Below are 21,314 nucleotides of genomic sequence, written 5' to 3'. Positions count from 1 at the left end.
CGCACTCTGGCTCCAACACTAGTTCTACCAACACCCCCGTCCTTTCCACCAGGAGCTGTGTGAAATATGAAACACATGTTAATTATGATCACGCCAAGTGTCAGTTACCGCTCACTGTTAAACCTTTTTTCCTTCCATTCAGGGAAAGTAAAAAGAGTTCTGTGGCTTTTTTCAAGATCACGTTTGACAGGTATATATTTGTGCCAAGGTTGTTAATTTAGAGTTCCTTGACAAAAGAAGACAGGAAAGCTTCACAGTGTGATTGATACAACCTTACAAAGTCATGGCCAGCTCACAAGATCCTAGCACTTTCCTGTGACTCCCACCCAAGTGTCCTCCTGATAGTCCAGTATTCCCAATTTTTTTAGCACCGGTTTGGTCTCCACCGACTCATACAACAATGAACATAATCCCATCCTTCTGTCTGTGGGATTCAAAGCTACTTCTAGGACTTTAGCATGTTGCCATGTGACTCTTCAACCTTGGTTTGAGTACTAAAATCTAGAGATGGCAGTCTGTAAGTCCCCAAAGTCACAAAGGTGAGGTCCAAATGTGTCTGCTATCGAGGGGAAAGTCAAATGCTCTCTTTTTAAACTGTTACTGATTTAAAAGTCACAGATTTTCATTTCACTTTATTTGATAATGTACTATTGCATGTGGTTTTTACTGGGTTATTCATTTAGAATTTTGTCTCCTTGTGAGCATCTAAATCAACACCCAGTCATCTGAATGCCATCAGCAGTGTGTCGGTTTCTGTAGCTTTCACCTGCAGACCAGTAATCTACAGCAGAGATGAGGTGGACAACGAATGGAAAGTGTTTTCTCTCATTTCATTCAAATACTTTGCTTATGCATAACAATGGTGTGAAGAGCCCTCGATTTAATTAACATCCCCCCGGCTGCGGTAAACAGAAGCTTAACACCAGCGACAGACAAACAGCAGGATCAGTGTGATCCACAGCAAACTGACAGAGCTAGCTTCAGTCCAGCGCACACTCTGCTCTGTATTCCTGCTGCACACGTGGACTCACAGCCGCTGTGTTCTGAATTAAGTCGCCTCCAACACTCTGGTCCTCTGCATAAAAGATCCATGAATATTCATGATCCTCAGAGGGTGAATTTAAATAATTTTGGGTGACCCTCTGTGACCTTTCCTTTAGCACCACAACAAGGATTTCATACTCATTTCAGATGAGTACGTGTTCAAAAGTATTTGGACAACAAGGGACAGCAAAGTGTTTTAGTGAGCGTTGAGACCGCTAATGTCACTGATCAGAAGATGAAAAAGAAATGAAAAAGCCACTCATCACAGGGTTAGCTCTCATATGGTTCATGTAAACAACCAGAAACCAGTAAAGGAAAACAAAATGAACCCAAAACTGCTCCTGCGAAATGGTCCACATCAAACAGAGACTGAAACCCAAATCTTCGTCCTCAAACCTGGAGCATGTTTTAGTCCAGCTGGGAAACTTGAAAGCTAACTTTGTGCATGCCAGGATGGAACTGACATTAAAAAAGAAGTATATTCTTTACACATTTAAGCCACCTGAAAACAGAGCTACATATTCTTCTTACCATGAATTACTTCCTAAAACACCACAAAAAATGGCTGACGGTAAAATGCTGAGTGAATTGTCTTGAGTTTTACATTTATTCACAGTATTCATGCCTCAATAACTTGACTCACTAAGAAATTAGAACAAGGTTGTTTTTTTATTATATTTATTTATTTACTTTTTTTCTTAGATTAAATAACTTAATGACTCATCAAATTTCCATAAAACTTTCAGGGACAGTCCCCAGATAATGAACTTTGTCGCCTTTGGAAGTCTCACAGTCTCCTCTGATGCCACATTAAGAAATTTCATAGACATTTACTTGATCCACTGTTTTTCACCCTCATTCTTTCTACTGATCAGTTTTGTTGTACTCCCTCTCTACATTTATAATCCCATCTCGCTATAAATAAAAGTCTTGAGCCACACCTCATTTCAAAGGAGTCAGTCGTTTTTGCAGTCTTCTTAAAATGGTCGAGCGATATTTCAAGGTTTTCCTTGTAGCTGACTATTTTCAGAGGAATTGTTGCTAAGCTACTTAACACTGAAAACTTAGCAAAGAACCCATTTTAAATTGAATCTCTAGGCTCTTTGTTACCAAAACACATAATTTGCTCACATTTCTTTAGTTGAATCTTAAAAATGCCAAAGATAACAGTTTGACAGCTGATTTCCAAAGAGCTATTAGCTAAAAACTTGGTATGTCTTGGTGTGGTGTGCAGTATGTCCTTAAAAACTCTGGACAAAAGTGTCTCAGTGGAAGCATGGCTGTTAATAAGCCATTATTAATGATGGGAAACAGGGAGGAAAGTTTGAGGTATGTCAAATTACACAAGAACTGAACCGAAAATGAGTGGCAACAGGTCTGATGGAGTCATCAATCCAAATTTGTTTTTTTTTTGTTCAAATCGGCATCATTATGTATGCAGCACATCAACAGTGAGAGTCTGCAACCATCTATCAAACACATCGGAGGCTCTGTCATGGTTTCAGCTGCATTTCAGTCAGTGATGTTGGAGATCCTGATAATATTCATGGAATTGTGAACACGGAAAAGCACCATCATCCAAGTCTGATTGTCAGTGCTTTTATTTTTCACCAGCTAACAATCATATGGCGCTGCAAATGCAGTAAAAACATGCATTACACATGTTCCTATCCATGTTTACAAGCAGTAAACATGCCAAGAAATTATAGTCAGCTGCCTCAGAGATTTCAGGCTGTGATGAAGAATAAAGGTAGTGAAATGAATACTGACCTTTTGCAGGCTCTGTTTTTGCCTTATATTCTGTATTTCTAAGTATTTTTGCTCAAACCAATTCACCTAGTTCCTATTTTCCTGCAAAATCTAAAGAAATAAGGGGTGGCTCAGCACTTTTGGCCAGTACTAATTATCTCTTTTTTTTTTTTTTGCTTTACATTTGATGTTTTTCTAACTTGTTTTTGTCTTTGATGTTTTGTAAATATACATTATACATTTTTTTAATGAATTATAGAAAAAATATATTACCTGCTAAATTACATTAGTATACATAAACCTTTTCCTTTGTAGATTTGATTATTTTATATTTAAATTGTAAAAATACACAATAAACCACACAAAGTCCCCCTTGAAAAGTTTTCCTTAACACTCAAACATTCTCCTTCTTACATACTTCATGACAAGAGTCTTCAAACTCAAACTTTATTGATAAATTGGCTGTGAGTTGTAAGCACTACAGCCTGCACTGAGGGATTATCAAAGACAGAGACGGAGACTGTCTGCATCACTGCACAGTAAGATGTATTTTCATTTCAAACTAGATTTCCAATCAGAGCCATCTGCCTGTTGAAGCCTCTTTTCTGTGTACTTGGACTCGTTTTGAAGAGCTCGGCTGCTCTCGTGTGAAACCCCGTGTATGCGAAGGATGACACGCTCGTCTGCTCGACGACACACCTCAAAGATCCTGCACTTCTCCGCAGACCCGATGGGAAGAAGTTGACAAAGGCCAGCAGTCAAGAAAACATAATTTCTTGTGTGGTTGCTGCTGGTTTCTCACCATCGCTTTATGTTTTACTCCACCCACCCCCCCACCCCACCCCCCCGACATACACACAGTGTCAGCATAGGAAACAACCCTCCCTCCTCCTAATTGCCAGAATGTGACCGTGCCCCCTCTCAAATCACTCTGTCAAGTCTCAAACTCCCCCCTGATTTGCCCGCCAGGCTCCCGGCTCTGCTGGTGACATTCCTCCTCCTCTTCTCTTTGATGAAGAGGAACTGGATCAGCAATCAGTGCACCAAACATAGCATGACCCCCCCGAAAGACTACACGTGCACACGCACAACAAACACACAGCCTGCAGTGACTCCCAGGCCTCCCTAATCCTCTGATTCGTTCCATTTTTCCAAGCGGGCAGTGAAGTAGTCGCACTCAGACACATCAAAGACACACTGCAGCACTTCCTGTGTGTGCGCGTGATGCTGAGAGAGCTGATAAGGTGCCTGTTGCATGTTTTGTGTTTGTGTCTGTTTGTCGTGTGGGTTATGTTTACAGACACAAGATGAGTTTCAGCTTCGACACGCATGAGCAACACTGTGGACTCGACACACAAACGGACACAAACGCAGAGCATGGAACCACTCTGTTGAGACAAAACCCCAAAAATATTATTTAAATTTTGATTTAATTTCAATAACCGGCAAATCAGTTTGTTTGGGAAGGATTTAAACTTTCCAGGTGAGTGAAGTGTTGAGCTGATTTGTAGCAGTCTCTTAATTCACCTCAAAATCCATCAAAGCTTGTTTTTCCTTTAAATATTGTGCAGACAGGTCCAAAAGTATTTGGACAGTGACATGCTCTGTATTTGTGCATCTGGACACGATGACACTGGATTTTAACTAATCAGGATGTGACTGAAGTTCAAACTATCAGCTTAACAAAACAGTTCATGCAATATCTTAACAAAAGTGCATACAAAGGACATTGCAACTGTCAGCTCAATCCAGAGCACCAACATCACTGGCATCTCAGACTCATCCAACCAGAGCTCTGAATAAATATTGACCATTATGAATAAAGTAAATCAGGTAAAATAATCAGCAGTCTCACTTTCAGCTTTATTGTGACAATGAGTAGACATGTCTGCTACCACATGGCAGAAACTGCCGCGAAACTGTGCTCTAAGCATGTGTCATGCAACAATATGATTCACTCGTGTGTGTCAGGGCATGCGACGCTGAGAGGAGAGCGGACTCTGAAGAGCGATAGTTAGTTTAACACGTTACTTCCACAGTCCTGGAAAGAGACAGAGGAGAATGTTATTAGCTCAAGTGAAATGATCTTCAAATGTTCAAGTCTGGATCTGGGTCAGGGGGGCACTGGTTTGCTCAGACAGGTAGCTGGTTCTGAAATACTGGTGGGGTGATGAAGCAAATGGCATGGACACTGAAGTCTAGGCTGGGTTCGGTAGAGCCCAGTTTTGGGTGGAACCGCTACCTTTCGCTCCTCAATGAGAGAGCAAAACATACAAAACACAAGAGCAAAGCAGTGCAAACCAGGAGAAAATGTGTCTTACATTTCTCTCATCTGATTAGCTTTAGCTGGAATTATAACACTGAAGAAAAATGTGGTAAAAAATCATCTGAGGTATAAAATGAAAAGGAGAAGTTGTTTTTTGGTGTCTTCACTTTTAGCATTTGATTGATTTAGTAATCTAACACATTTAACACAGAATTTTCATGTCTGCTCTCCACCTAAGATGACATTGACATTTTTCCCTGCTTTTTAAAATAACTTGAATTTGTTGCTGGATTTGTGTTTAATAGTGTGGGTAGTTCATGTCATGCAGCAGGATGCAGTTACTTTGAGTCCATCCACTGAATATGGTGATGCGCACACAATAAAAAACCCAAATGTTCTCTAAGTGCCAGTTAAGACAGATAATAACAGAGGTAAAGACAAAACACGGAGGTCTGCCCGGTGCTCCTGCAGCCCTCGGGTCGGCTGAAAACAGCTTATCAGGGATGAAGCATTATATCCCCCCGCGTGCCTCTGACCTGAAGGACGTGCATGCTGGCACTCATTCATCAGTAATTGCCTGCCCAGTGTAGTGCTGACCTTTCACCTGCTGGCATTCAGACATAACACACTTTCACTTGATGTTTTAGAGTGCTGCTCCTTCAGGCTGTCGTTATGGAGGATGTACTGTGTGGCTGAAATGATGTTTTCACAGTGATGCATTAGGGAGACAAATAACGTCCAATTTTACTGCAAACCAACTACTTTTATTTAACAAACTTCATGCATTTGCCTTTACTCGGGCTTTATTCTAAATCTAAAATTTTGTAATTGAAGCGTTGAAGTAATGGCGGTAAGTTATTTTTTCCTTCACTGTTTATAAGATTTGTGTGGCTGAAAAGAATCCAATAAAGACGTCTCCAATTCAAAGCATCTGCTCGCTACAAGTGTTCGTCTTTATTGCAGCACACAAAAGAACGTATACTCGGCATCTGCATGACAATAGTCTTCAGTTTACTGATGAGACAGTGAGAAAATGAAGATGGCTGGATGTGCAGAGCTGAACATATCACAAAGCAAATGACAATGTAAACATAGTTATTGTTGGCAATATAATTAAAGTTTGAAATTATAGTGTAATGCATCCTTTCAGTGCTGTGCTGGTGATATTAGAGCGACATATTCAACAAGAGAATGGCCTCATCCACAATTGCATTGCTCTTATTTTGGAAGTTCAGCCCCTTACCCTTCGCACCTTGTGTTTCCTGACTCAGGGTATAATTCAACCTCATCGCCAGTCTCTCATCCTGTTGTTGGTCATACTTTGGCTCCACCATGTCCGACTGCAGCTGAAGATGATTATAGCCAATCTCCTGCTTTGGAGATTCGCTGTGAGTGGAGAACTGGTTCATGTGCCACTGCTGAGTTTCAGATGCAGCTGATTATATTGCTCAATTATTTTATAAAATGCATTGTGTAGCGTGCGCCCTCTTTGAAGCACACATGTGCATGGCCATGGATTAATTTTTAGAAAATACAACATTTCCTTTCACTGTTATGCTGATGATATCCAGATTTATTCACCTTTGAAATCCGATGTGTCTGCTTCTTTGCAACCTCTGTTCAACTGTTTGCATGAAGTTAAAATTTGGTTATCACATAATTTTCTTACATTGAACGAGAATAAGACCGAAATCATAGTCTTTGGTAGTCACACTCCGCTAGACCAGTTAGCTGATGCCCTAGGCCCTCTCGCTAGCCATCTCTCGCTCACTGTAAGGAACCTTGGAGTGTTCCTGGATGGCTCTTTTGTCAGGTTTTAGTTAATGGACTCAGGTGCAGACCGGGACTCTTTACAGGGTTTACAAATTTATTTACACAACGACACCAGGTGATGCTATTTACAACGTGCTGGAGGGAGGGGAGGGGGGTCCAGGGTTCCGGGGTGTGTGAGGGGAAAGACAGGAATCTGACGCCCTCCAAAGGCTCTCTCTCTTCACTCCCCACACTGGGGAAACACAATCCACTCACTCGTCCACGGGATGACAGGCAGGCAGGGAAAGGTCCGGGAAAGATCTGTACACAGAAACTTTAGTTAGAGGCGAACAGACGGAAAGAACTCACAGATTCTGATTCACAAACTACTGAGCGACTGACGCTGATAGCTCAACGATCCAGCGACGAGTGACACAGTGCTGCTGTCTTAAATCGGCCTTGTGATCATCCCGATAGGCAGCAGGTGCGTGGGCCAGGGGCGGGAGCCCAAAATGAGCACCGCCCCGGCAGGTGAGTGTGTGTGAGTGTGTGTGTGTGTGTGTGAGAGAGAGAGAGAGAGAGAGAGAGAGAGAGAGAGAGAGAGAGAGAGCATGTTGCCTAATACAGGATCAGCTGGTAAGGCACAGGGACCATCTTTTAAACTTGAGAAACAGGTCTCCACTGTGGTAAAAAACAGCTTTTGCCAGTTGCGTCAGATATCTAAAGCAAAGCCATTCCTTCCTTTAAAGGACCTTGAAAAGCTTATCCATGCATTTATCACATCCAGATTGGACTACTGTAACTCCCTCTATCCCTCCAACACTCTTCTCTTTACCGGCTTCAGTTAATTCAAAATGCAGCTGCGTGTCTTTTAACAGGTACGAGAATCTATGAACGCATAACTCCAATAAATATCGCATAGATTTTAAAATTCTTTTGTTCACTTTTAAAATTCTGAATAATTTAGCGCCCACCTATCTCTCTGAACTACTCCACTTATACAATCCCAACAGAGCACTTAGATCATCCAATCACAGGCTCCTAGCACAACCTAGGTCTCGAATGAAGTCGAGAGGTGACCGGGCCTTTGCAACCGTGGCGCCCAGACTCTGGAATAACCTCCCTGTTCATATTCGTACTGCCGAGTCTATCCAGTCTTTTAAATCACGTCTTAAAACGTATCTTTTTACTTTGGCTTTTGATTCTAACTAGTTGGCTGTTCTAGCTTGTTGTGTTGTTACCTATTGTTTATTGTCCTGTTTTATTGTTTGTTTTAATTGTCTCATGCTTTTACTGACTGTGAAGCACTATGGTCAACACTGTTGTTTTAATATGTGCTATATAAATAAATTTTGATTTGATTTGATTGGATGTCCTGCTGAATCCTTGGGAATCAGTGTTGGACCATAAATATCTTCCCGGGCACTGTGTCAAATATGAACCCAGCTTACTGCACGCTGGTATTTAACCTCAGCAGCTGTGCGTATGCACCACTGGCCCCGCAACTATAGTTGACATATCACCAAACTTCTAGCATCAAATGAGCTTCACCGCTGTGTGATCTAACCTGGCACTGGGACAAAAAGCAAAGCGTATTTCCCAGAGTCCCGTACTGTTTCTCTAACTCTCAGATGTTCGGTAGGAGCAGCCAAGCAGAGGTCTACGTAGAACACAAGGGGGCTTCTTCAGCTGCTAGGTTAGGATTGGGAGCAGCATCGGTGATCCCAGTCAACCACATCAAACGGCTGAAGAACGCCCACTGGTGTTCTGCAGTCTTCTCACTCCGGGCAGATATAATTCTGTTCATTTCAAGGCTATTTTTAATGTGCTTGTGAATTGTCTCTGTTGACATGAGAAGGGAGCTTGATGGGCTTCGATACAGAGGTGATAAATTCTCATTTTCTAATAGCTTTATTCAGTAAAACCTGGTTTAGTAAGAAAAATCCTTTTAGAAAGCAGCAAAGGTGATCTGAGCGTGTGGGTGCCCTGCCAGAAACACACCGACATGAAGTATTGCCTTGATTAAAGCAAAAGTTCTTTATTTGCTAAAAGGAAATGGACGTTGGATGTAAAGTAAAGGACATTCAATTAAAAAGGGCTACCTCACTAAACCCTTAATCTAAGTGGAAGGTCAGAGGTTGTTTCACGCTGGGCTCTTTCCTTGATTTCTTTTTTCCTTTCAGCTTTCTCGAGAAGAGAGAAAATGTTCGTTACCTGACCTGAATGAGGTCACAAATGAGCCCCATTAAACCTTTCATGGCGCTTTGAAGCATCTATTCAGTCAAATATTTCAGCTGAATCCAGACATGTTTTAGTGGAGTGATGGAGACAGGTCGCACCGAGGGATTGGCTTTGCTTTTCAAAGGTTGTTCAAAGAGTTTGAGAAAAGAAAAAAGGAAGTGAACCTCCACAAATATAAACTGCCGACTAAAAGCAGAGAAGCTTGGAGTCACTTGGGGATAAGAAGAACATTTGTTAGCATCAACACATTAATGTACTGGGGTTGTGCTCATTAAAACTGTGTTTGTATATCTCTGTGTCTTTGTGATGCATGTGTGGAAATTTGAAGTTGTGGTAGAAATTTCAGGCCTTTAAAAGTTCCACATACCAAAACCTGACTGCGATAAAGATTTTAAACCATGATCATGAAAACTCAGAATGGATCCTGCTTTTATTTAAGAGAAGCCTGTGATGTAGAGCCCTCTACAAAAACTCGTCTTACTGTTAGCAGGGTTCTGGCTTCACTCATGCTGCATTACGTGTTTCTCTACCACGCTGCCTTATATACTAGAAACTAAAAGGAAATTAAGAATTTTCTGCATTTAGCTGAAGTAGTGGACAAATAGGGCAATTAAAATATAAAGAGAAATTCCACAAAAACAGGTATAATGAATCCCATCGCACAGCCTGTCATTAGGCATACTCATCTGCTCTTAAAGGGGCATTCATACATACACATTTTCAGGCTCAGTGCTCTCACCTGTGATTTGCTTTGAATGGGGTGAAAAGGTTTAAAATGTGCCGCTGAACTGAATTGTGGCTCCGATGTTTCTATGTAAAGTTAAATCTTTTTGAAGTGCAGCTGTTAGGAGGTCAAATTATGTTACTAAAACATGCAGGAGCACAGGGTGGGAGGCGGCGTATATGGACAGGTCGTCAGTCTGTCACAGGGCTAACACATACAGGCAGACAGCCATTCACGCTCACTCACACCCCACTAATGGACGTCTTTGGACTGTGGGAGGAAGATATCACGGTCTCTGAAGAGAACCCACGTTCTTGCTATGAAGCAGCAGCATTGACCGCTGCACCCCCGTGCCGCCCAGTCTTGTAAATGTTAGATGTTAGGTCTTTTAAGAAAACCACATCATTAACTGTAAAGTTGGATTTCACACTCACTTTTGCTCTTTTACTTTTAGTTTTGCACCGAGACATGGATTGCATGGTTGAGTGCTTCATATTGTCACCGATTTACCCACATAATGCATTAGGCACCCGTCACAGTTAGAAACTAGTTCCACTTCAGTCAGCAGCTAAAAGGCTCAATTTTTTTCCTCAGGAGTTGTTTAGGGGTAAATAAAATCTTAAAAAAGCATGAATATTGGACTTGCATTCATCAGCATAGACATAAACAGGATGTCAGTGCAATGCTCTGTGTCTGGTGCCTGCTAATGCATTCTGGGAATCCCATCAGCGTGTTAATAGGTGCTTTCAGATAAACCAGTTCTCAGGACTCACTGAGGGTAATTGACAAGTGGGCAGCTCCTCTGAGAACTACATCCCTCCAGGAGTTCTCCCCCATATTAACCACCAGCTGTGACCACAAATAGATGGAGGGTGTCGTGACTGGAGCTCTGCATTCGTTGGACAGGGTTCATTTTGACAGCAAATTTAGTTTTACTTTTAGTTTTGTCTTTAGACTAAAATGTCATTTAGTTTTTGTCACATTTAAGGCGTCCAAAGCCTTTTAGTTTAAATATCATAAGATTGTGGCAGAGTAAATCTAAAGTAGATTCAGTTGACTGAAATATAAAGTGTACAGGTTTGTTGTGTTTTTAGTGCTGAGAGTTGCTCCACATGGTTTATTTTCCTTGACCAATGTGAACCGTGTCCATGTGTTTCTTCTCCTCCTCCCGTTATGTCACATTTTCATGGGATAGAGGGAGCATGGGAGCACGATGCACTGCTGTACCGTTTCCCAGGGACAGATCAAATGTGTCCATCTAACAAGATGATCCGATTCAATCACTTCCAAATTTGCCCTGATTTCATATCTCAAGTATCAATACATTCATCATAGTTTTTGTCTTTGTGCTTTAGTTTTTATTTAGTTATCGTCTTGTGTTCATCAGAAAGAAAAGGTCATTAACAAAAATGATTGGTCAACAAAATGATAACTGGTCAATGGAAAGGAACGGTCCCCGATAGAAAAGTTGCAACTGAAAACGAAGGCGAGGGGCGGCAGCAAATCCACTGTAGCACTTTACATTGAGCACCAGGAAAAACGAGATACTTGTGTCCGTGCAGGTCCGTGCGGTTTATCTGTTCCTGTAATCTTGTATCAATTTCCTAATTTTCCCTCCAACACGATTTGTTGTGTTGATGCAGCATTGACAATAATTACAAGAAGAAAGATGAAGTTTTTTTTTTGTAGATCTTTGGTCAAAATAGTTTCAAGTCCAGGCTCTCAAGGTGGGCTAGAAAAATATTAAAACGTCCTTATTTTACAGTCACAAAGCCAATACACACTGTTGTATTTTAAATGTCTAAAGCCCAGTAAAATGAAGGAAGTTTATTATTTTTTCCCAGACCTAACTTGAGTACCTAGACCTGGAAGTTTTATGACATTTTTTGATCATAATCACTTTTTGAGCACCAGCAGTTTGAGGGATACCAGCAGCATTCTTCTTATTTCTTTAACCAGCAACACTGATTGTTAGTGTGACTGTAAATGTGAACCTTTGTTTTAAGAATTACTCTCATTATCCTACATTTAGCAGCGGCACCACTCTAATTGTGTGTATAACTGTACATCAGCAAATACTCCATATTAATTAGAGAAACAAAGGTTTTTAAGTTTTAATAGATGCTCTGCCATTTTGGCTTGAATGTGATGTGCAGGAAAAGTTAAAAACATACGTTTCAAAATAAACTAAACACAAAAAAACGTTTTAATAGCCAAAGTTTGCAGACAGCGGTCACTACAGAATATTCCTTTTCTCAGGTACATTATGTCACATTTTCTGTCATCTGCACCTTGTGCATCCTCCCAAAATACACAACCCCACCCAGCTAGCAAATAGGGTCCGGGAGTCCCTGATGATGATGGAGCCATCCATTATTTACCCAGCAGTCCAGCAGACAAAAAGTAAAAGAAAATCAATTATTTAAACGGGAATTATTCTAGTGCTGCTTTGAATGTTAAAGAGGAGGAGCGTGGTGGGATACCTACAAAGACTGCAAGAGAAGACAGAAAATGTGATGGAAAGAAAAGGACAAAGAAATGTATAAATATGAGAGAATCAGAAGCTCAGACATGGATAAAGTTGGAGAAGAAATGTTGTTGATAGAAACTGATCCAGAATTTATCCTTTTTATCTGGAAAAAAAAATGTACGATTGTCTGATTTCCTATAATTCATTCAAAATCAAAAATGGTGACAAGACACTGGAAACAGGCAAAGCTGCATCTGTAAAAAACACAAGACTTCTGGATGAGACCAAAGTGGAGATGTTTGTCCATAAAGTAGTGTACTATGTTTGTAGAAAGGTGAACACAGCGTTTCAGCAGAAACATCTCACATCAACTATCAATACAGTGGTGGAGGTGTGATGATTTTGGAACCTTCCAGTCAACTAAAGAGTTAGAAGGGATCCATCTGTCCCACGGCTAAAGCTTGGCTGAAACTGTGTCATCAGCAGGACGACGATCCAAGTAGCCAGACCTTAAGAGAGCTTAATGAACTGCACCCATATTATAAAGAAGAATGGGCCAAAATGCATGCAAATGACATCATGGGACTTTCGGCTGCGTTGCTATAACAACCCACGCACATTAGGTGATGCTCAATGGTAATGAAAAATGACTGAAACCGAGCCAACTAGAGCCAAGTAGGTACTAATATAAAAGAAACTAAAACTACTGATAGAGTCAGTTATTTCAAGTTATTGCTGCACTTAGATGCACTTAATTTTTCACATGACCGTATTTCACCAGCTGGGTCCACATCGTCCTTTTAGGTTTGACAGCAGTTTTAGTAGATAAAGTTGAATTGCTTAAACATGAATTGTGCTGCGGTTTGCGGAAGGCCTCGGAGGGGGCTGGCAGTGGCACCTGGGCCTAGCAGATACAGTTGGCAGGTGACTTATTTGTTTGTCAAATGCAAACAGCGACCTCCATGAAAAAGTGCAGTTCCTTTAATGGACACTTGAGGCTGGCTCCAGAAGTCAGTCAGTCGCACAGACTCACACGTTCAAGCATCAAATTAAACATTATTAAAAATCATGTTTACAGGAAAGGGTGGTTGCTTTGTTGTATACTTAGTGAGCTGTAGTCAGATGCTGTCTGTCACTGGATCTCCATGCCATGCTTCTGTAGAGGGTGCTTTTTTTAAGCATTTTTCACTCTGACAGACAGTTTGGCTTCCTGTGAGGTGCAGGTCATTCAAGACGTCTGTGCTGCAGTTTTGATAAGTAAAATGTTAGTATGGTATCTGTCTGTAAGTCAGCAGATGGGTGTCTGCAGGTTGCTAAATAAACCTGCTAGTGTTAGTTGATAACGTCAAGCACTGTAAAAGATTAAAGAATGCTTTATTCATAATCATTGTACAATGTATATAATTAGAGCAAAAATAACCCAAACTGTGAACAACAGAAGCAGCATATCCGTGTCATTCTCCCATCGCTCTGTCCATGTATCTGTTTGTCCATCTGTCCTCTCCTGTCAGCAAACTCAGCTAGAGAGAAAATATGGAAATGGCCGCCGCTCTGCTGCTCCTTCATTATTCATATTTCAGTAGCCGGCGAATAATCAGATTATGGCTGATGAACATGCTGAATTATTCAGGAAGCCGTGATTGGGCCAGGGAGGCGACCTGGGGGCACTGAGGGGAAGAAGACTGGAAAAAGGATCCGTTGGGTGCTGAAGGTCCCCCCCTCCTTGCCTCTCTGCTGGGGGTCCTTCCACTCTCTTGCCACTTGCCGGCCACTTTCCAGCTCAGCTGCTGGGTTAATGACCACGCAGCAGAGAGAAAGGGAGGGGGCAGCGCGGGGGACCTGATGATGCGCTCTCACTCAGACTTCCTGTGAGGAGCGCAGGTTGAATAATTGAGAGGTGTTGAATTGATCTGTGCGCTGCATGGTGCAGTGATTGACAACAGTGAGTTATGCAACAACCCCTTACCATCACACACACATAGTAAAGGTCTAGCAGCTATTTTTATAAGCTACTTTGTATTCTGCCAGTACAAAGTAGATTCAACTAGTACTCTAAGTTTGGGAGTTTTATTAGTTAGTTATTTTCTTGTAATCACTAAAAACCATAAAACTTCTGCTCGCTCTCCTCACACTTCATGCACTGGAATTATCAGCGGTCCCCAACCTTTTTTGCGCCACGGACTGGTTTATGTCTGACAATATTTTCGCAGAGCAGCCTTTAAGGTGTCGCGGATAAATACAACAAAATAAGACCAGTACCGGTACCAGAGAAGTTAACGATAAAAACAAAAAAAACAACCCTGAAAACCACGAATTTCACACCCGAGCCTCAACTCTCGTGTCCCGGTACCAAATGACTCACGGACCGGCCCAGGGGTTGTGGACTGCTGGAATTATGATTCTGCAAAGACAAATGTAACTAGCTGTGCAAGCCTTACTCTTTAGTAAGGGATGTTTAGGGGTAAGCTCACACCACGTACACCTTACAAGTTTAGACAGGACACTGTAGATCTCATAACTAAAGGACTGGGTTGGATTTGAAATGCAGGACTCTGAAAGGAATTTTAAAGACGATTTGAGCAAAAGTTTCCAGTTAGCGAGGTCCAGGTCAGGCAAAAAGACACAAATCCTTTTCTCAACAGTGTCCTCGCTCTCATAGTGATCTTTCCCAAACTCGACTGCTGAGCTTCTGTGTGGAGACAAAAGTGTAAGTGTGCAATTAAGATTAACTTGGCCACACATACAAACAGTCACACAGACCTTTAATGTTGAGCTAACTGTTAGCTAGCACCTCCTTCATTTCCTGAGGAAGCAGGATGTAGTATGTCATGTCCGTCAGTCATAAACAGTAAGAAATTCATTACTCTAAACATGTTTGACTGGAGAGGACAAGCACAACTGTCAGAAGCAAAGAGGAAGACAAACGTGACTCCTGCATTTATTCTAATACAAACAGCTCAGAGGAACAGCTTTCTGCCTGCAGTCGTTCTGGTTCGGTGACATCAGTGAACCAAGCAGAGGGTCACATGGTGGACATTTGCTTCAGTTTATAGCAGATGAGCCATAATGAGCCAAACTGAATCTGAAGCATAACCCAGTTTACAGAGATGACCTTTACTGTCCCCTTATGTTTAACTGGGGGCTATTTTGCCTTTTCTTATAACCTGTCATGTATATATTATTGAAACAGTGGATGCTCAAATTACACATAATGTGTGGCCCAGAAATGTTGTTCTAAGATACTCCAGAAGAATTTTATATTTCTTATTCATTTTATTGTATTTTAATTCGAATTTATTTTAGTTTAGTTCTTTCTGAACTCTTTTATGCTTGAACAGGTTTACTTTGTTCAACTACTTTTAATTGTAAAAAAAAAATAGTGCAAATAACTTGTATCAGAAAAGTTAACAAGCTACTCTTCGACAATAAGCCAGCATTATATTTTGTTATTGGCTGAGTTGTTTGCTTTTTTAGCTCCTGTAACAAAATAATTACCATCTTTTGGCACAATAAAGTGCATCTTATCTCAGTAAATAGCATAATGAGTTTCTTTTAATTAGCTGCTCGTTAGTTTCAGGTGTTCAGTGTCCTTTTTTGAATCTTCCCATTGGACTCAATTTAAGACTTTAATGATCTGAGTGCAGAGTCTGTGTGGATCACACAAATTTCAGTTTAAACTGTCCTGACATTCAGGAGGACGGCGCTTGAGAGGGTGTTTTTTTGTCTTTCTTCAGAGTCATTGAATCCAGCTGGATGTGATTAAACCTGCCTGACCCTGAGTGACTCCGGAGGGGCGGAGGGTGGAAGTGCATCGGTGATCCCTGGCAAAGGAGGGAGCATAGGCCAGCAAACAACACCAGGACCTTCACTGCACCACCTGCTAACCTGACAGTGTGTGTGCGCGCATGTGTGTGTGTGTGTGTGTGTGTGTGTGCGCAACAACAACAGAAAGACAGTGGGACAGATTTTAATCTAGCCAATAGGACAGCTTGTGATTAGTTTAGTAAGGAAAATGTTTCAGAGGCGATTTGAGGACTCACAGCACTGAAAAAAGTACCATTAACTGACTGCCAGCATTATGACCATTTCTCTGAGCCCTGCTACAGGTCTGCCATAAACAAAACAAAACAAAGAATCAGAAGGCTTCATAAATAGCCAAATAAAAGGACTTCATCATATTTCTAAAACAAATTTCCCAAATGCCAGAGAACCTGTGAAATTATGAGACCTGCAGGTGTCCTTATCAAGAAATTCATTACCTTCGGCTTGCACCCATTTGCCCCTTGTGATTATCCAGCTCAGAAATATTTTTATGGTGTTAATAAATATCATATCATTCTCTGTTAAACTCATATTTCTTTCGGCACTGTGACACAAGGATGACCAGATTAACCCAACTTTATAAATTCTGTCACAAATTACAAATATAACAAACATGGACAAGTGTGTGTACATTTATTACCGCTTCGTATCCTAGATTATGAAATCTCAGTTGACTTCCTCTCCCTGAAATGTTACACAGACATTTGCAATAGTGGAGAATCACAGCCAAGCTGTCGTTGCTCACTTTAGTATTTCCCGCTATATTAAAAATGTTGCTAACCTTTGTGATAAACACACTGAATTTTCTATTACTTCTGCACAATAAAAGCACGCTCCCGGTGAACTAAAACAGAGACATCCTTCAGGGCTGAAAGCAGAAAAATTGGCTAATAATGCACAATATAAAGACAATTCAAAGAGGGAAAGGGAATTCTGAACAGCACAGATTCAGACAGAAACTATGAAAGTAAAGAAAGTTAAACAGCTAAACTTTCAGTCAAGGGCTCAAGTCTCTGCATTTGACACTGGGCAAGAATCTAAGTGGACCCTGAACTGGCTGCAAGTTAATTAGAGAGCTCTAACCAAGCAGCAACCTCTAATCCAGGGGTGTCCAACTCCAGGCCTTGAGGGCTGGTGTCCTGCAGGTTTTAGATATCACCTTGGGTCAACACACTTGAATCAAATGATTAGTTCATTACCAGGCATCTGGAGAACTTAAAGACATGTTGATGAGGTCATTTGGCCATTTGGCTGTGTTGGATCAAGGACAAAACCTGCAGGACACTGGCCCTTGAGGCCTGGAGTTGGACAGCCCTACTCTAAGGGATAAAATCTAAGGACCTGCAGTACCTCTAACGTCCACCAGAGGATCCAGCAGCGTCTCAGTCCCCATGTTTAAAATGCAACTTTGCAGCAGAAACATGTTTACAGCCTGATGCAAAACCTTTTCTGGCCCCTATAGATAATTCACCCCTTCATGAAATCTACGTCTTCAGAATTAATTTTTTATTCTGAGTCACTAGTCTTCAGCTAACTGGAGTCCCTGAACTGGACCTCTGGACCAAAACCACATGCTTTTGGACCTTCTGGACCTTAATGGACTTATGTGGCACATAATTTGCCTTCCTGTTCAGTTAAGAACAAGAAAAGAAGGTAATACAGCAATGCAGATCATCTTATCTTGCTTTATAATGCTTTTTGTACCAAAATACACAATAATGGAAGCCCTCAGTTCAAATTATGTGAGTCACAGGCTTGTATAAAAGACTGACGTCTCCTCTGCTCATACTCAGCTGCACATCTCTTGTACTTTAGTGTGCTGTGTCCATCTACTTTATTTAAAAGACATTACAAAAACACACAGTAGCATGCCATGCATGCTTTTGGTCTTTGAAAGGAAGCCAGCCATCAGCATCACATGAGGATCCAGTGATCAGCAAAGTCATCACTACAGGTGTGTTTTCAGTCTCAGAATAAACAGATGGTTCATTCATTCATTCACAGGCCAGTCATGTTTGAGCAGACAAGCCATTTGGATTTGAAAATTATTCATGCAAAGAATGTGTGAATTGTCACCTACACAGTGAGCTACACTCACTGATTGCTTTTGAAGCTCCTAGTCAATTGGCCCGGCTTGCATAAATGGTGACAGACAAACAGTTTAACAAGCCAAGTAACTAAGTATTTGCAAAAAGAGTTTTGAAGCTCAACTTCACACATGGGTTTGTCTACCAAAGCATTTAATATATCAGAGAAAACTAATCATAAACCATACAAGAATCCTTGAATACTAAGGGTTTCATCACTTCACACGCATGTGGAATAATGAAGGGAGGTGGAAACTGTGTCTGATTATCAGATTATTTACTTCACGTTTGTTGAAGGAAAGTCCATTTCAGGACTAATGAAAAGAAATTTTAATGAGACCAACCAGTGAGTGCCAAATGGCAGTGCAATTTTTCGATACCCAGTGTTACAGAAACAGCTACTGAAAATAGTGCATTATTGCACTTTTAGAGGTTAGGGATAAGTAAGGCACCCTGCTGTGATCCTCCACTGCGTTTGATTGCAGCTCTATCAGAAAACTCAGAGTGGATATAAAGACAGAAAGCTGCGTTAACCCTACTGTTCATATTTGATGTATTCACAGTATGAACCAAAAATTCCCTCATGGTAAGTGAACGTTTTATACTACTGATCTATTCAGTATGTGAAAATACCCTTTCTGACAGATGGATAATTAATCTGTAATGAAAGTTTCAGAGAGCAGTCAGACAAATTTTTTTAAGTTTTCTAACACTGGTCTTTTTTTTGGAGAAAGAAAACATTGTTATCACACATAACCATTTCTGTTTTTACCAAAAATATGACAACAGCCAAAACAATTTAAATATATTTTATTGAAAGTGAAAATAGCGCAAATATCCAGGTGCTAATGATATATCATTATTATTATTATTATTATTATTATTATTATTATTATTATTATTATTATTATTATTATATAACCATATATAATCTATTAAATCCTGTCCTCACTGCTACTGTGTATCATCAAAAAACTTCCATCTCAAATAGGAATATGAATTCAACAACAATTAACACTCAGAAAACAAAACCTGTTACTGGAAACTGTCTAAGGATTTTAAGCAGTGATGCAAACCTTGTGTTTTATACACTCTGTGAAATGGCAGCTCAGGAGCCTTAATGATATCATCACCACCCCCTACCTTTTCATCTGTTTCAGTTGGCTCTCAGTTAGTTTAACCCTTTAAGACCTACCATAGAACCAAGTCCGCCAGAGCTTATATTATATTTTTACATGGTGTGGTGCCATTTTTGGGAGCAATTCAAGTTGCTATACATCAATACAACAATTATCGCCCAGATTTTAATAATATGTATTCATTAAGTGCATAGTAATTACATAAATTGCAAAAAAGTGCAATAAACTACAAAAAAATTGAAAATCGTTTTTGTTTTTTTAACATATATTTCTAGTTAGAGAAATTTAAGAGGCTTATCCCTCAAAAATGTAAATACAAAAAAGTTGCACAAAATAGTTTCCTACCACAGGAAATTTATTTTGAGTGTCTTCATAGTTTTATTTTTGAAATACACCAATTTTTATATACTGCAGGAAAACAAAAATAAATATTATACTGCAAATTTGCAAAAAAGCAGCATCTGCATCAAAATAAACTATTTCCATCAGTGCAATATGAGTCCTAAGCATCCCAGAAAAGACACAGAAAGTCATAAAGTCAAAGATAACTTTTAAAAACAGCAGTAGAGGCCCTGAGTTAAAAAACAAACTACATTTCCGCGAAAATGGCGTCACTTCCGGTTTCGTCTATTCCAATGTAGGAAGTGTTATGAACAGCAAATCGGATCGGCAAAGTGTGTTTCTGGAATATTATGTTTTTGTTGCTGCAAGTGCTTTTTATGCAGTTTTTGCAAAGATATATGTGAAAGGAAACTGTGACCTAGCTGATGGCATAAGATGTAAGTACAACTCCTCCGGTTTCATATGCATAAAAAATTATTGCGCTAGCTTACGTGGTTGCAGTGCTACCGGGATTTAAAAATAGTTACGCAAAACAGAGCGTACCCGCTCTGACCGGCTTTAAAGGGTTAATCTCACTAACTTTATAATAAAAACAACAATTTGTTTCTTTCTAGATTATTTTGTTACCGTCCAGCTAGCACTCTATGCCCCACCCATGCCCAATTTAGCATTAATTCAGGATCATCCATTCGTTCTCTAAAGCTGGGCATACACTGTGCGATTTTTGGCCCATTTTGAGCCAATTTTTGAGTCGTGCGATCGTTTTGGCGATCGGCCCGATTTTGGTCTTCATCATGCGCCGTGCATCGTGTAGTAAACATGGGTAACGAGAAGCGATTAACACCTCACGACCAGCTCTCGATCATCAATTGCTTGTTCGGGAGGATTTCAAACAGGTTTGAAATCCTCCCGAACAAGCATCACAACCGTCGTGAGGCGCACTGCGCACGGGCAAACACATAAACGTCGGTGAAAAAGACGGAGCAGCATGGCAGTGCAGCGTGTGATCTGGACACAAGCGATGGAGGCACTTGTAGAACTTTGGAAAGCTCATCCGAGCCTTTTCGATGTGGCCTCACAAAATTATCACGACCACAACAACCGTGAAAATAGTTGGATGGACATTGCTGGTCAATCACAGCTGCCTGATCAATGTTTTTCATTAGCAATTTAGCAAAGTTGATGGTGGTGGTGTGTCTGTGTGAGTGAAAGACAGAGAGCGACAGATTTTCTGTTACAACCTTCATTTTTATTGACGCACAGTGTGAGCGCTCAGGTCGCATCAGAGCATCAGGCCGTATAGTGTGAGACCCTGCATCGTGACCCACGAACTTCTAACCTCTGCGAGTCAATTGTATGTATGTAGCTTGCCATCACCAGTGTGTGAATGTGTGTGTGAATGGGTGGATGACTGGATATGTAAAGCGCTTTGGGGTCCTTAGGGACTAGTAAAAGCGCTATACAAATACAGGCCATTTACCATTTTACCAATTGTACAGTTTGAGCAGGAGCTGAATCGCGTGACTGAAAAAAATCGCACAGTCACCCGTCAACTTTCCAGAGTTGACGGGTGGGGCTGGAGCCTATCCCAGCTACCACAGGGCCAGAGGCAGGGTACACCCTGGACAGGTCACCAGTCTGTTCCAGGGCTAACACAAAGACACAGACAACCATTCGT

Source organism: Haplochromis burtoni, unplaced genomic scaffold (assembly GCF_018398535.1).
Source record: "Haplochromis burtoni strain Fernald_Lab_line unplaced genomic scaffold, NCSU_Asbu1 Contig_150, whole genome shotgun sequence".
Taxonomy (NCBI): Eukaryota; Metazoa; Chordata; class Actinopteri; order Cichliformes; family Cichlidae; genus Haplochromis; species Haplochromis burtoni.
This window is presented reverse-complemented; position numbering follows the sequence as displayed.